Source organism: Natator depressus, chromosome 11 (genome assembly GCF_965152275.1).
Source record: "Natator depressus isolate rNatDep1 chromosome 11, rNatDep2.hap1, whole genome shotgun sequence".
Classification (NCBI taxonomy): domain Eukaryota; kingdom Metazoa; phylum Chordata; order Testudines; family Cheloniidae; genus Natator; species Natator depressus.
This window is the reverse complement of record NC_134244.1, coordinates 9538009-9551255: the sequence shown is the minus strand read 5'-3', so window position 1 is coordinate 9551255 and position 13247 is coordinate 9538009. Positions and strand designations below refer to the sequence as shown.

Sequence of the window (13247 nt, the reverse complement as noted above, 5' to 3'; positions counted from 1 at the left end):
GTGACCTGCATGAAGTGTTGCATGGTTGTTTGGCTCATTATGACACCATTAGGTATATGTCACTTTCTCTCCAAGATCCTCCTTGAGATTAGGCACCAATCTGATTTTACGACTCTCGCTTCCAATCTTTATGTGAAATTAGTTTAAAAGCAATGTTGTATACAAGTCTCCATGCTAAAAAGGTGCTGTTGGTTGAAGGTGACCTACAAAAGGATAAAAACAAAGGCTTGTGGTCGTCTTTGCTTCATTGAGATTCATAAAGAAGGTCTGCTTTGTTGTTCTATAAGAAATTTAGGTCATGTCTTCTCTGTTTTTTCAGGGAGACTCAGGATGACAGGAAAATTAGTGAGATGATTATATTGCAAATACTAAGGAAGTGAAAGCTGGGAAAGGAAAGGATATTTAGTCAGCCTGTTCAAACCTCTGGGTTTTGTTTGTTTTTGTTGTCTCTTTTTAACTCCTGTGCCTGGTAAACAGTTGAGAGTGAAGACCTTTTTGTTAAAGGCTCAACACCCTTGTCCCTTCATTTAATGGTTGAGAGAGCTCCCACTCCAGTTCCTCCCGAGAAGCCATTTAAAAAAATTATTTTAAGGAAAGACAAGTCTTGATATTCCTGATATTTCTATGGTAAAAAAGGCAAGCATAAAACTTTCTTTTTGTGGGGGAGGGAGGGAAGGCAAGGAGGACGAGAGTGTTTATGCCGCCTTTACTCAGGACGAAAAAGCCAAAAAGCACAACCCCCCCCCCCCCCCGCCCCCCTTTTGCAAGTCACCTTTTAAGGGATGTATTACTGATTTGTGGGACTGTGTGTGAATACCTAGATGGCTGTTTGTATTAGAATGTAGTTTCCCAAGAAGCACCACCATGTCACTGTGATGTCTGTTTTTCCCTCTGATTTCTGATAAATTGATATATTATTTATAGGGATAGATTTCTACAGTCTCCAGTGCAAGCCCTTATACTTTAGGATCCGTCAACCATCGTGTTGGTTTAAATCAGTGTTTCTCAACCTTTTTCTGCTGGTGACCCTCTTTGAACTTAAAAAATAATTGTGACATCCATTACGCCGCCCCCTCCCTCCCCCCCGCAAATTGCCACCCCATACCTTAAGTTTGGGGCTCTGAGCTTCAGCCCCCCCCACAGCTCAGGGCTTCAGCAATTTAACGTTCGTTTACTGTTTTTTGTTTTTTTCCTCATTAGAATATCAGTCCTTATCTAGCTGTTTTTGCTGGAGGAGACTCTGGAGACAAAAGCAAGGAAAGCCAAACTTTATTATATTCTTCATATTTCAAGTGAAAAAATTAACCTCCCCCAGCCCCTTTGTTCTGAACAGAACCCCCTTTTGGCCTCTCTTTACATATCATATAAGATACAAACTCATTTTTTAGGTCACCTCCAAGCAACTGTTTTAGAATCTCCAATTTTTCTGTGCAATGTAGTTTGACCTTTGCAGTGCAGTAGTGCTCATGAAGTATGTGTGTAGTTTTCTCAGGACCAATATCTCAGATTAGGAGAAAGCTAGAAGTGAGATATTCCAGTTAATAAGTGCAAGTTAAAAGCTGAATATCAGGCCATAGATTTAAAAAACACAGTTACCTGGATAGCTCTGTAGAGCACCATGCTTGAAAGTTACCCTGTGCTGGGAGCCATCACAAGGCCTATGCACAACTTATGTCTTGTGCCGTCCATCTGCACAAAGGTGAATTGGGCTCTATATCCAGTTAGTACCCACTCCTACAGCCCTTTCACCTGTGTAGCTCCCTTGCTCTTCACTGGGAGGTGTGTATGCAGAAAGGTTGCAGAATCAGGCCTTTGTAGAGCTATACAAATAGTTACCATGATCCAAATAGCTGGTCATGGCTGCGTAGAAACTTTCCCGAGGTTTTCTTTAAGCAGTTACATTCCGGGGGGAAACAAATTCTGAGCTTGCGGTGCAAACCCTGTTAAGATTTCTGTGCTACTATCCCTGGAGAGGGACTGGTGGTTCAGAACCTGCAATACATTAGGTCAGGGGTGGGTAAACTATGGCCCGTGAGCTCCTGTTGGGAAGCGGGGTCTGGGGCTTGCCCCGCTCCAGCTGGGGTGCCAGGTCAGGGGCCGCACCACGCAGCTCTGCCCCGCTCCGGTGCTCCAGCCGGGGCGTCGGGTTGGGGGCCGCACCACACAGCTCCCGGAACAGCCGCATGGCCCCACTCCGAGGGTCGGGGGCCGCTCCATGCGTAGGAGCCGGAGAAGGGACATACCACTCCTTCCGGAAGCCGCTTAAGGTAAGCCCTGCTCAGAGCCTGTACCCCATAGCCTCTCCCCACACCCCAAGCCCCTGCCCCAGCCCTGATCCCCCTCCCGCTCTCCAAACCCCTCGATCCCAGCACAGAGCATCCTCATGCACCCCAAACCTCTCATCCCCAGCCCCACCCCAGAGCCCGCACCCCCAACCAGAGCCCTCACTCCAACCCCAATTTTGTGAGCATTCATGGCCCGCCATACAATTTCTATTCCCTGATGTGGCCCTCAGGCCAAAAAGTTTGCCCATCCCAGCATTAGGCTCTGCTAACAGCTCTAAATTTCCAAACAGATTGTGGATAGGTGTATTGTTACGAAGTTGGGAAGCTCAGATGGGAGGAGTTCTGCCCCTCTTTGGGCAGACATTGCAGTTTTCAGTATCTTTAGTATTCCTGTCAGTGTCCAGCAGTCAGCCAGACTAGTACAATTTTTTCAAATAAAAGTATTATTATAGTATAATGACTTCTCAGACGTTTATTAGAATTTTGAAGTCATTCTAAGCACAAGCTCACACATCTTACAGAAACCATAGGGCTGGGAGCAAACAAATTACTTGCAGCTCTTGACTTCAGAGTAGTGTGATTTGTTCCTATCAATAAATTGGCAGTTAAGTTTCATATTAAAAAATGCTTTGAACTGATGCCAGCAAGTTAAAGAAGTATGGGCTGGATGAATGGACTATAAGGTGGATAGAAAGCCGGCTAGATCGTCGGGCTCATCGGATAGTGATCAATTGCTCCGTGTCTAGTTGGCAGCCGGTATCAAGCAAAGTGCCCCAAGGGTCGGTCCTGGGGCTGGTTTTGTTCAATATCTTCATTAATGATCTGGAGGATGGCGTGGACTGCACCCTCAGCAAGTTTGCAGATGACACTAAACTGGGATACGCTGGAGGGTAGGGATAGGATACAGAGGGACCTAGACAAATTAGAGGATTGGGCCAAAAGAAATCTGATGAGGTTCGACAAGGACAAGTGCAGAGTCCTGCACTTAGGACGGAAGAATCCCATGCATCGCTACAGACTAGGGACCGAATGGCTAGGCAGCAGTTCTGCAGAAAAGGACCTAGGGTTACAGTGGATGAGAAGCTGGATCTGAGTCAACAGTGTGCCCTTGTTGCCAAGAAGGCTAACGGCATTTTGGGCTGTATAAGTAGGGGCATTGCCAGCAGATCGAGGGACGTGATTGTTTCCCTCTATTGAACATTGGTGAGGCCTCATCTGGAGTAGTGTGTCCAGTTTTGGGCCCCACACTACAAGAAGGATGTGGAAAAATTGGAAAGCGTCCAGCAGAGGGCAACAAAAATGATTAGGGGACTGGAACACATGACTTATGAGGAGAGGCTGAGGGAAGTGGGATTGTTTAGTCTGCGGAAGAGAAGAATGAGGGGGGATTTGATAGCTGCTTTCAACTGCCTGAAAGGGGGTTCCAAAGAGGATGCATCTAGACTGTTCTCAGTGGTAGCTGATGACAGAACACAGCGTAATGGTCTCAAGATGCAGTGGGGGAGGTTTAGGTTGGATATTAGGAAAAACTTTTTCACTAGGAGAGTGGTGAAGCACTGGAATGCGTTACCTAGGGAGGTGGTGGAATCTCCTTCCTTAGAAGTTTTTAAGGGCAGGCTTGACAAAGCCCTGGCTGGGGTGATTTAGTTGGGGATTGGTTCTGCTTTGAGCAGGGGGTTGGACTAGATGACATCCTGAGGTCCCTTCCAATCCTGATATTCTATGATTCTAATCTGTGTGGGCCAGATTCAGAATTCCATTACATTGGTGTAAATATGGAGTAACTCCATTCCAGTCAATGAGGCTTTCTTTGGATTTATGCCATTGTAACAGAGATCAGAATCTGACCTTATGTAATTTTTAATATACTGTGAAGGGAACATGTGTGTCTTTTTTGTAACCAATGATCAGGGAAGATATCATCTTTCCAAATAACCTTCCTTCCCTCCACACATGTAAGATAACCACATGTCCTTGATTTGATTGTGTTTTTCCCAAAGTGAGCATTACTGCATATTTTACAGCACATATTTTACAGGGTAATCTGTCGCTAGAAATAAATTTGTACATTTATTATGTCTATATCTGAACAACCTGGATATCTCATTTTATAAGGGGTCTGATTTTCATCATAGTTAACCTTTAAATGTTTTTAGAAAATACTTTATATTGGTCAAGTGTTGAAAATCCTTTGTATTTTGCAAACAAATGACTGCAGTAAGAGAGCATGAATTTATTTCTGTGTTCCACATGTCTTAAAAAGAAGGTAACTGATTACCCATGACTATATTTATATATACATCCAGGAACTTTTCTTATCCTTCTCCCCCTGTATTGCATTAAACCTAATGACTCCAGTTTTTAAACAGATTTTCTGTTAAAGAAAGGGACTTTGTAAGGACTGTACTTTCTGTTGCCTTTTTGCCTTATTTCCAAAGCGAGCACAAACATAACCCTTCAGACACTAAAGACTAACTTCTCCCATAAAGGGAAGAGAATGACATATAGCTATATGAATTTTGTCCATTGGAAAAGAAATAAAACCTAATTGTTTGGTGTGTTTGTTAATCTCACAAATTCACACAGAGTGGTCAGATGAGTGATAAATACTGCTTACTGAGCCTCAACAGAGCATTTGGAGAAGCACAAACTTACAAGAAGATGTCGTCCCTCCTCTGTCCTGCTATCCTTACTTTCACAGCACAGTAGTTTAGCCTGAGTAAAGGCTTTAAGATTTGTCCCTAAATCTGAATGAATATTCTAGCTGAAACAGAGATACTTAGGTGATGGATTTCTTTCCTATTTTGGTCCATGGGTAGATAGACCCATTTTTATAGGGACAGTCCTGGTTTTTTGGGACTTTTTCTTATATAGGCGCTGTCATAAATATAAAGGGAAGGGTAACCACATTTCTGTATACAGTGCTATAAAATCCCTCCTGGCCAGAGGCAAAACCCTTTCACCTGTAAAGGGTTAAGAAGCTAAGGTAACCTTGCTGGCACCTGACCCAAAATGACCAATGAGGGGACAAGATACTTTCAAATGTGGACGGGGGTGGGGGAACAAAGGGTTTGCTCTGTCTGTGTAATGCTTTTGCCGGGAACAGATCAGAAACGCAAGCCTTCCAACTCCTGTTAAGTTAGTAAGTAATCTAGCTAGAAATGCGTTAGATTTCCTTTTGTTTAATGAATGGTAAAATAAGCTGTGCTGGAGGGAATGTATATTCCTGTTTTTGGGTCTTTTTGTAACTTAAGGTTTTGCCTAGAGAGATTCTCTATGTTTTGAATCTGATTACCCTGTAAGGTATTTACCATCCTGATTTTACAGAGGTGATTCTTTTACCTTTTCTTTAATTAAAATTCTTCTTTTAAGAACCTGATTGATTTTTCTATTGTTCTTAAGATCCAAGGGTTTGGGTCTGTGTTCACCTGTACCAATTGGTGAGGATTTTTATCAAGCCTCCCCAGGAAAGGGGGTGTGTAGGGGTTGGGGGGATATTTTGGGGGAAGACGTCTCCAAGTGGCCTCTTTCCCTGTTCTTTATTTAACACGCTTGGTGGTGGCAGCATACTGTTCAAGGACAAGGCAAAGTTTGTACCTTGGGGAAGTTTTTAACCTAAGCTGGTAAGAATTAGCTTAAGGGGTCTTTCGTGCAGGTCCCCACATCTGCACCCTAGAGTTCAGCGTGGGGAAGGAACCTTGACAGGCGCCTATCTTCTCTTCCTCTCTCCCCTCCCCCCCCCCCCCCCCCCCAGCCCCAGGTCCTGTTTTTTCACAGTTGCTATCTGGTCACCCTATCTATGGGGACAACCTATGTCACACTTTTGGCATGCTGTTTATTTGGTTTCCAGGAAAATGTACTTTATTTTACCTATTTATTTAAGCAAAGCAGCACTATAGCATTGTTGTGAGGTGGTTCATTCAACTCCCTGTACTCTGGAGGTCCTACATTTTCAGCATAAAATCTGTTGATAACCTTGGATGAGTTGAGATTTGCTTGCATGGTAAGGCACTTCTTAGCATGAATAAAACGGGCAAAATCTGATGTCCCTTATGTTTGTAAAATAGGACTTCTGCTAGATGTGGCTGGAATCCATATTGATGCTCATTGTAAACTCATTTATATGAATAACTATATAGTTGATAAGCTTTGTTTTACCGGTAGATGGGCACAGATGCCATCTAGTGGTGAATCAGTTAAATGATTCTTAGAACCTGCTACAGGATTTTTTTTTATCTTTTTCATCACATGGAGGAGAATGGGCTCGCTCACGTAGATATGTGATCTCACACAGAGAGAATATCAGTTATCGTCTGTGTTCGTATCAGTTACTAACATGTGATTGTGATTATTTTTTTCTAAAAGCGCTGAGTTGATTAAACTATATTATGGATTTATATTTATTAATTTTCAGACAATGCATTAAAAGAACTCTCCTTCACAAAAGAACATACAGGCTAGATCCTGCAAGGTACTATGCACTTCTATCTCCCTCTGCATCCAGTGGGAGTTGAAGGTGCTCATTATCTAACAAAAGGAACTCAGAACTTTACATGATGGAGCCCTTGAGCATAAGAATTGTTCAGAACAAATCCTTTTGTTTATTTCAGTGTGTGAATACATGAAAATGACCAACTTAAGTGTTTTTAATATATCATATTTATATACATAAAAGAATAAAGTTATTTCCGGCTTGAGATGTTGGGCCAGATTCTGATCACAGTTATGTCTTTGTAAATCTGATGCCTCTCCATTGAAGTCAATGAAATTATGGTGGATTATTTGGATAATATCTTAGAAATTTATCTGCCTCATCTTGTTATTATACACTATTGGATAAATTTACCAAATTTCTGCATTTGTTACAAACCTGAACTTGGGCCTGGTTCATTGACTGTCTTTTTAAAAACTATCAGGGCTTTTTAGTCTTTAAAACCACTTAACACAAAGCCCTTCAAAAAGCTTTCTGTACTGAGAGCAGAATATGGCCTGATAGGTCAAGTTTCAACCAAGGGCAAATTTTTATGCCTGCATTTTATGATTCCTAGAAAATAACCTGGGCATTTCCTTTATCTGCTCTCTTTACTGTAACATTGCCATGGAGCTACAGTAATTCTTTTGGAGAGGGTCAGAAAAATTGGTGATTACAAATTATGACTCATTGCCTCTGCAGTTTGAATTGATATGAAAACAAAGCCAGTGAAAGAAAGAAGGCTTCTTTTTGCCCTGCCTTTTGGGAAGGAGCTATTAATTGGTGGGATTTGATGCATTTTTCTAGTAAGTGCTGCATGAAATTCATTATTCCAACTGGGATGTAATGACTCAATAGAGAAAGTGGCTTTTAGTCAGAGGCAGCACAGTTGGGCTATGTGCAAATGCAAATTCTAGGATACAGCATCTTGCTTGCAGGTTACTCAGAGACCTTAGAAAAATGCTTTCTGTTACTGTAATAGTGGAATCTGTCTTACAAGCTATCATATATACTTGAGATTTTCATAGCAAGCCAAAGGATTTAGATCTGTTTTCCATTATTTTTAATGGGAATATGTGGCTAAATTCTAAAGACTAATTTAAAAATCGTGTGTGTGTGTAAACTCAACTTTGGGATACTGTTGTTTCCATATGCTTACAGTGTGTGTGTGTGTGTGTGTGTGTGTGTGTGTATATATATATATTGCTGTAACCATAAGGAAACAATAGTATCCCAGAGGTGAGTTAATAATGTATGAATTATCCCAGAATCCCTCTAGGTTGTGTTCCATCTCAGGCAGACCTGCCTGCAGGGATCTAATGAAATAATTATTTTGATTTCCATGTGATCATCTTTGTTTCTGATTTACATAAGCACAATGACATCATAGAATATCAGAGTTGGAAGGGACCTCAGGAGGTCATCTAGTCCAACCCCCTGCTCAAAGCAGGACCAATCCCCAATTTTTTTTGCCGAATTTCCCTATGTTTTGGGGTGCCCTGTTTGTGGCATCTGTTGCACCAGCTTGGCAACACCTGCTTGGGCGAGAGGGTGGGAAAGGCTTCTGCACACATCTCTCTCATTTAAATCCATTCATAGTGCAGGTTGCTCAGCTAACTCATTATTCAGTGTTTGGGGGATGGGAAAGGTTTGGAATCTTCAGCAGTCATTCACAGAGCAGGAGCTTGAAAGCGTTTGGTATATGATCTGTAAGATCACCAAGGGAAGGTCATGCCTGACTAATCTAATCGCCTTTTATGATGAGATTACTGGTTCTGTGGATGAAGGGAAAGCAGTGGATGTATTGTTTCTTGACTTTAGCAAAGCTTTTGACACGGTCTCCCACAGTATTCTTGTCAGCAAGTTAAGGAAGTATGGGCTAGATGAATGCACTATAAGGTGGGTAGAAAGCTGGCTAGATTGTCGGGCTCAACGGGTAGTGATCAATGGCTCCATGTCTAGTTGGCAGCCGGTGTCAAGTGGAGTGCCCCAGGGGTCGGTCCTGGGGCCGGTTTTGTTCAATATCTTCATAAATGATCTGGAGGATGGTGTGGATTGCACTCTCAGCAAATTTGCAGATGATACTAAACTGGGAGGAGTGGTAGATACGCTGGAGGGCAGGGATAGGATACAGAAGGACCTAGACAAATTGGAGGATTGGGCCAAAAGAAATCTGATGAGGTTCAATAAGGATAAGTGCAGGGTCCTGCACTTAGGATGGAAGAATCCAATGCACCGCTACAGACTAGGGACCGAATGGCTAGGCAGCAGTTCTGCGGAAAAGGACCTAGGGGTGACAGTGGACGAGAAGCTGGATATGAGTCAACAGTGTGCCCTTGTTGCCAAGAAGGCCAATGGCATTTTGGGATGTATAAGTAGGGGCATAGCGAGCAGATCGAGGGATGTGATCGTTCCCCTCTATTCGACACTGGTGAGGCCTCATCTGGAGTACTGTGTCCAGTTTTGGGCCCCACACTACAAGAAGGATGTGGATAAATTGGAGAGAGTCCAGCGAAGGGCAACAAAAATGATTAGGGGTCTAGAGCACATGACTTATGAAGAGAGGCTGAGGGAGCTGGGATTGTTTAGTCTGCAGAAGAGAAGAATGAGGGGGGATTTGATAGCTGCTTTCAACTACCTGAAAGGGGGTTCCAAAGAGGATGGCTCTAGACTGTTCTCAATGGTAGCAGATGACAGAACGAGGAGTAATGGTCTCAAGTTGCAATGGGGGAGGTTTAGATTGGATATTAGGAAAAACTTTTTCACTAAGAGGGTGGTGAAACACTGGAATGCGTTACCTAGGGAGGTGGTAGAATCTCCTTCCTTAGAGGTTTTTAAGGTCAGGCTTGACAAAGCCCTGGCTGGGATGATTTAACTGGGAATTGGTCCTGCTTCGAGCAGGGGGTTGGACTAGATGACCTTCTGGGGTCCCTTCCAACCCTGATATTCTATGATTCTATGATTAAATGCCCTGGCTAAGGATAAATAGATAGACTTTTAACTGGTAAAAGTCAGAGACCATAACTTTGGAAAGAACATTCATGGTTAAGGTGAAGACCAGCTTTCTGTTTAAAGTTCAGCTGTTCGAAGTGCTTTAAAATCTGGACAGTTAATTGGATTGCGTTGAAATTTGGTGTGTATCATGGGGACCCAGGGTATTGTCAAACTTGGGGCCATTTGGCCAAGGAGTTCCTGCAACACGTCTCCCTGAAAAAGCAGCTTTTCTTAAAGTTGCCACATTCTGTCAGTGTTTTTTCCCCTCACAGGCAGAGATCAAACCAGAGCTCAGGTCATTGCACCAGGATCTCGAATGCTCAAGGGACCCCCAACAGAGTGCATGTCATCCACCAGTCCTTTGGGGGACTTCAGATTAAAATGTTATTTGAAAAGCAGTTTGCTTCTCTAGGTAGGCATGCTAGGGCTTTCGTGCCTATTCATGTGCCTAGTGGATTATACTGAGCATGTGCAGAGAGGGTAATTACCTGGAAAACTACCTTTATATCACAACACTTGAGTGGCTCTGAGAGTATGTTATGGTTACTGAATCTGAGACCAGTCTGGGCACTGAGAATTCCAGTCCAACCTAGTGCAGAAATGCGGAGTAAAAACAGCAGGTATATTGTGCTAGTCTGCCTCTGTCAAAGTTTTTATTTTGGGGAAATATAATCGCAGTATAGCACAATGTCCAGAAGATGCTTGAAACCATTTTTTGAAAAGAAACTGTGCAAGCAAATGCTCACTGGGAGGGGAGAGTGTTTAGGGGTGGAAAAGTAGTTGGGAAGGGGGGAGAGGGGTTGGGATCAGGTGAGGAGACTGGGGGACTACGAAGAGATGGGGGGGACATTGAGAAAGGGGGTGTTGGTGACACCGGGCACTACTCTAGGTAACTTGGAAGGGTAAAAGACCACAAGTGTCAATGATGCCCTCTTGCTCTAGGCCCAGGCAAACTGAAGCCCCTCCGTTCCTTAAACTTTCTGTAACCCTGCAAAACTATAAAAAAGCTAGCACACAAACAAACAAATTTGCACACGGCTCGCTAGCCAAAACCAGCTTTGGCCAAAAAAAGATATAAATAAAAAATATTTAACAAAAACTAATAACAAATATAACCAAATAAAGCAAAGCTCAAGCAATGCTAATAAAAAAAAACATAACTAGCCGCTTTAGCTAATTAGCTTCAATATTATACAAAACAACAAATAATTATATATACTTATATAATTAAATAAAAAATTATAAATTATATAATATAATCTGCATTCAAAGCTGCAAAATTTAAAACAATTCAGTCTTCCTGCGCCATATCTAAAGCTTCAAATAAAACTCTCTGCTTCTCCACCCCGTTGTAGTCATTGGCGCAACGCATACCGGGCAACAAACCCAACTGTTGCTTGCCTCGGGCACTCTGTGCCGGCAACAGGGGGGAGTGATGAGGGACTGGGGGAGAATAGGGGCAGATGTGCCTGTAAGTCCCACATTCCCTTCCTGTCTGTGTACCATGATCTGGTGGCCCACAGCCTGTCTTCAGGGATGTGACCCCCCCTCCCCTTTCCTGCTTCTCATCATGTGAGCCAGGTTCAGGAGGGACTTTTCCTATCAGGGGATGTCTGAACTCCTCACCCTCTGGGATCTGGGGGTCCCTGCCCCCCGGAGGAGTCTGAGCCCAGCTGCCTGCCCCCATGTTTGCACACCAGGATCTAGGGGCCCATGCGCATCTCTGGGGGTTTGACCCCTCCTTAACTGCCCCCACCTCCTATGACTCAGATTATGGGGGTATCTAAGCCCCTCTCACTATCCCCCCATATGAGCCAGGATCTGGAAATCTTGCCCCTCTGGGTGGGGGAGGCATGCTCAGCATACACCAAGAACACACTGCTGAGACTGGGCTGGGGGGGTGAGAACAGGTTATACTTGACACAGGTCAGAAACTCTCCAGCACTGGGGAGAGGGGAAGGGAACACCCAGGGATGTGAATGGAGCAGTTCACACATCTCAGACTACATTCATCTCCATGAGGTATTCTCTTTCTCCTGATTTCAGAGTAGCAGCCTTGTTAGTCTGTATCCGCAAAAAGAAAAGGAGTACTTGTGGCACCTTAGAGACTAACAAATTTATTTGAGCATAAGCATTCATGAGCTACAGCTCACTTCATCGGATGCAAATAAATTTGTTAGTCTCTAAGGTGCCACAAGTACTCCTTTTCTTCTTTCTGCTGAGAACATCTCATTGAGATGAAGGGCCACTTAACACCCCTCTGAGCCTGCTGTGGTGCTGATGGAGATGAGTGCCTGTCCTCTCCATGCTCCCTCTCATTTTATACTATATTATAATGGAGCCCCAGCTCTGTTCTAGCTAAGGACGGGAAGCCCCAAAGGAGGACTCCTTAGTGCTCTGATGTCCATGTGCTTGTGCGGGTTCTTGAAATTTGCTATGCCTCATGGGAGCGTAGTCTGGGGTTAGTGATTCAAATGTGAGGCCAGCTGAGCAAGGAGTTCCCATGATACAGCCCCAGGAAAAAAACCTGCATCTTGTTAAATTCACAGATTCTAGCAAGTTTGAATTCTGAAATCCACCCTGGGCAGAAATCTGAGAATGAACTGTAAACTTTAGGGGAAAATCTGCCTATGTCAAGGTGTTTGGGTTTGTTTTGTTAGTTTATTATTATATTTTATTTTTCAGGAACGTAATCTGAGTATAGCAAAATATTCAGAAGGTGCTGAAACTATTTTTTGAAAAGAAAATAAATTGCACACATGAATACTGACTGTGGGGGAAGAGGTGATTGGGGGGCAAGGGTAGGCGGTAGTAGAGGAGGATGGGTCTGGGTCTGCAGCAAAGGATGGGGGCATTGTGAGGGGGATAAATGGAAATGGGTGGAAGGGGAGGGAAGGGTTTGGTGGGCTTAGGTAAGGGGGAAGAGAGTAGGTGTTGGGGGAGGAGAAGATACAAGGGGTTGGAGAATGTGAGGGGTAGCAGAGGAAGATGGGAGTTTAGGAATGGAGGGGTTTGCTAGCCCTGAATTCTCCCCTTCCGTGTGTATGTTGGGATCTGGGGGAGCCCTACCCCTCTGCAGTGCTCTGAATCCCTATCCCTGCCCATTGTGCTTTCCGGGATCTTGGGGACCCTGCTCCTCTTCAACTCACATTTCTGAAAATCAGGAAGTACAGAGTTAAGGGAAATGCCCCCAGAACCTTAACTCTGCTCTCTTTGGGTGGTGCCCCACTAACACGCACACTCCCACTTGGTCTTTTCATTAATGGACAGGTACTACCTGCACTTGCCCTGTGTTCGGTCAGCCTGCTCCCCAGACAGAATACCACCCTTGTAAAATGTAACTACTGCTTTATACCCTTTCCTAACCCCTTCACACTAGCTCACAGGATAGCACCTAAACCTAAACTTTCCCATACCCATCATTGAATCCACAGACTGCTCTCATATCCCACCTCACTACTGACAACACCCATGGCAAGAAGCCCCCAGGGCCCTGC

General features: G+C 43.8%; 1 protein-coding gene across 35 annotated transcripts in view; it reads left to right on the top strand.

Moving 5' to 3' along the window:
• CLASP1 (cytoplasmic linker associated protein 1) overlaps positions 1-13247 on the top strand; it is a 265289-nt gene that overhangs the window by 146344 nt on the left and 105698 nt on the right. The window lies entirely within an intron of this gene.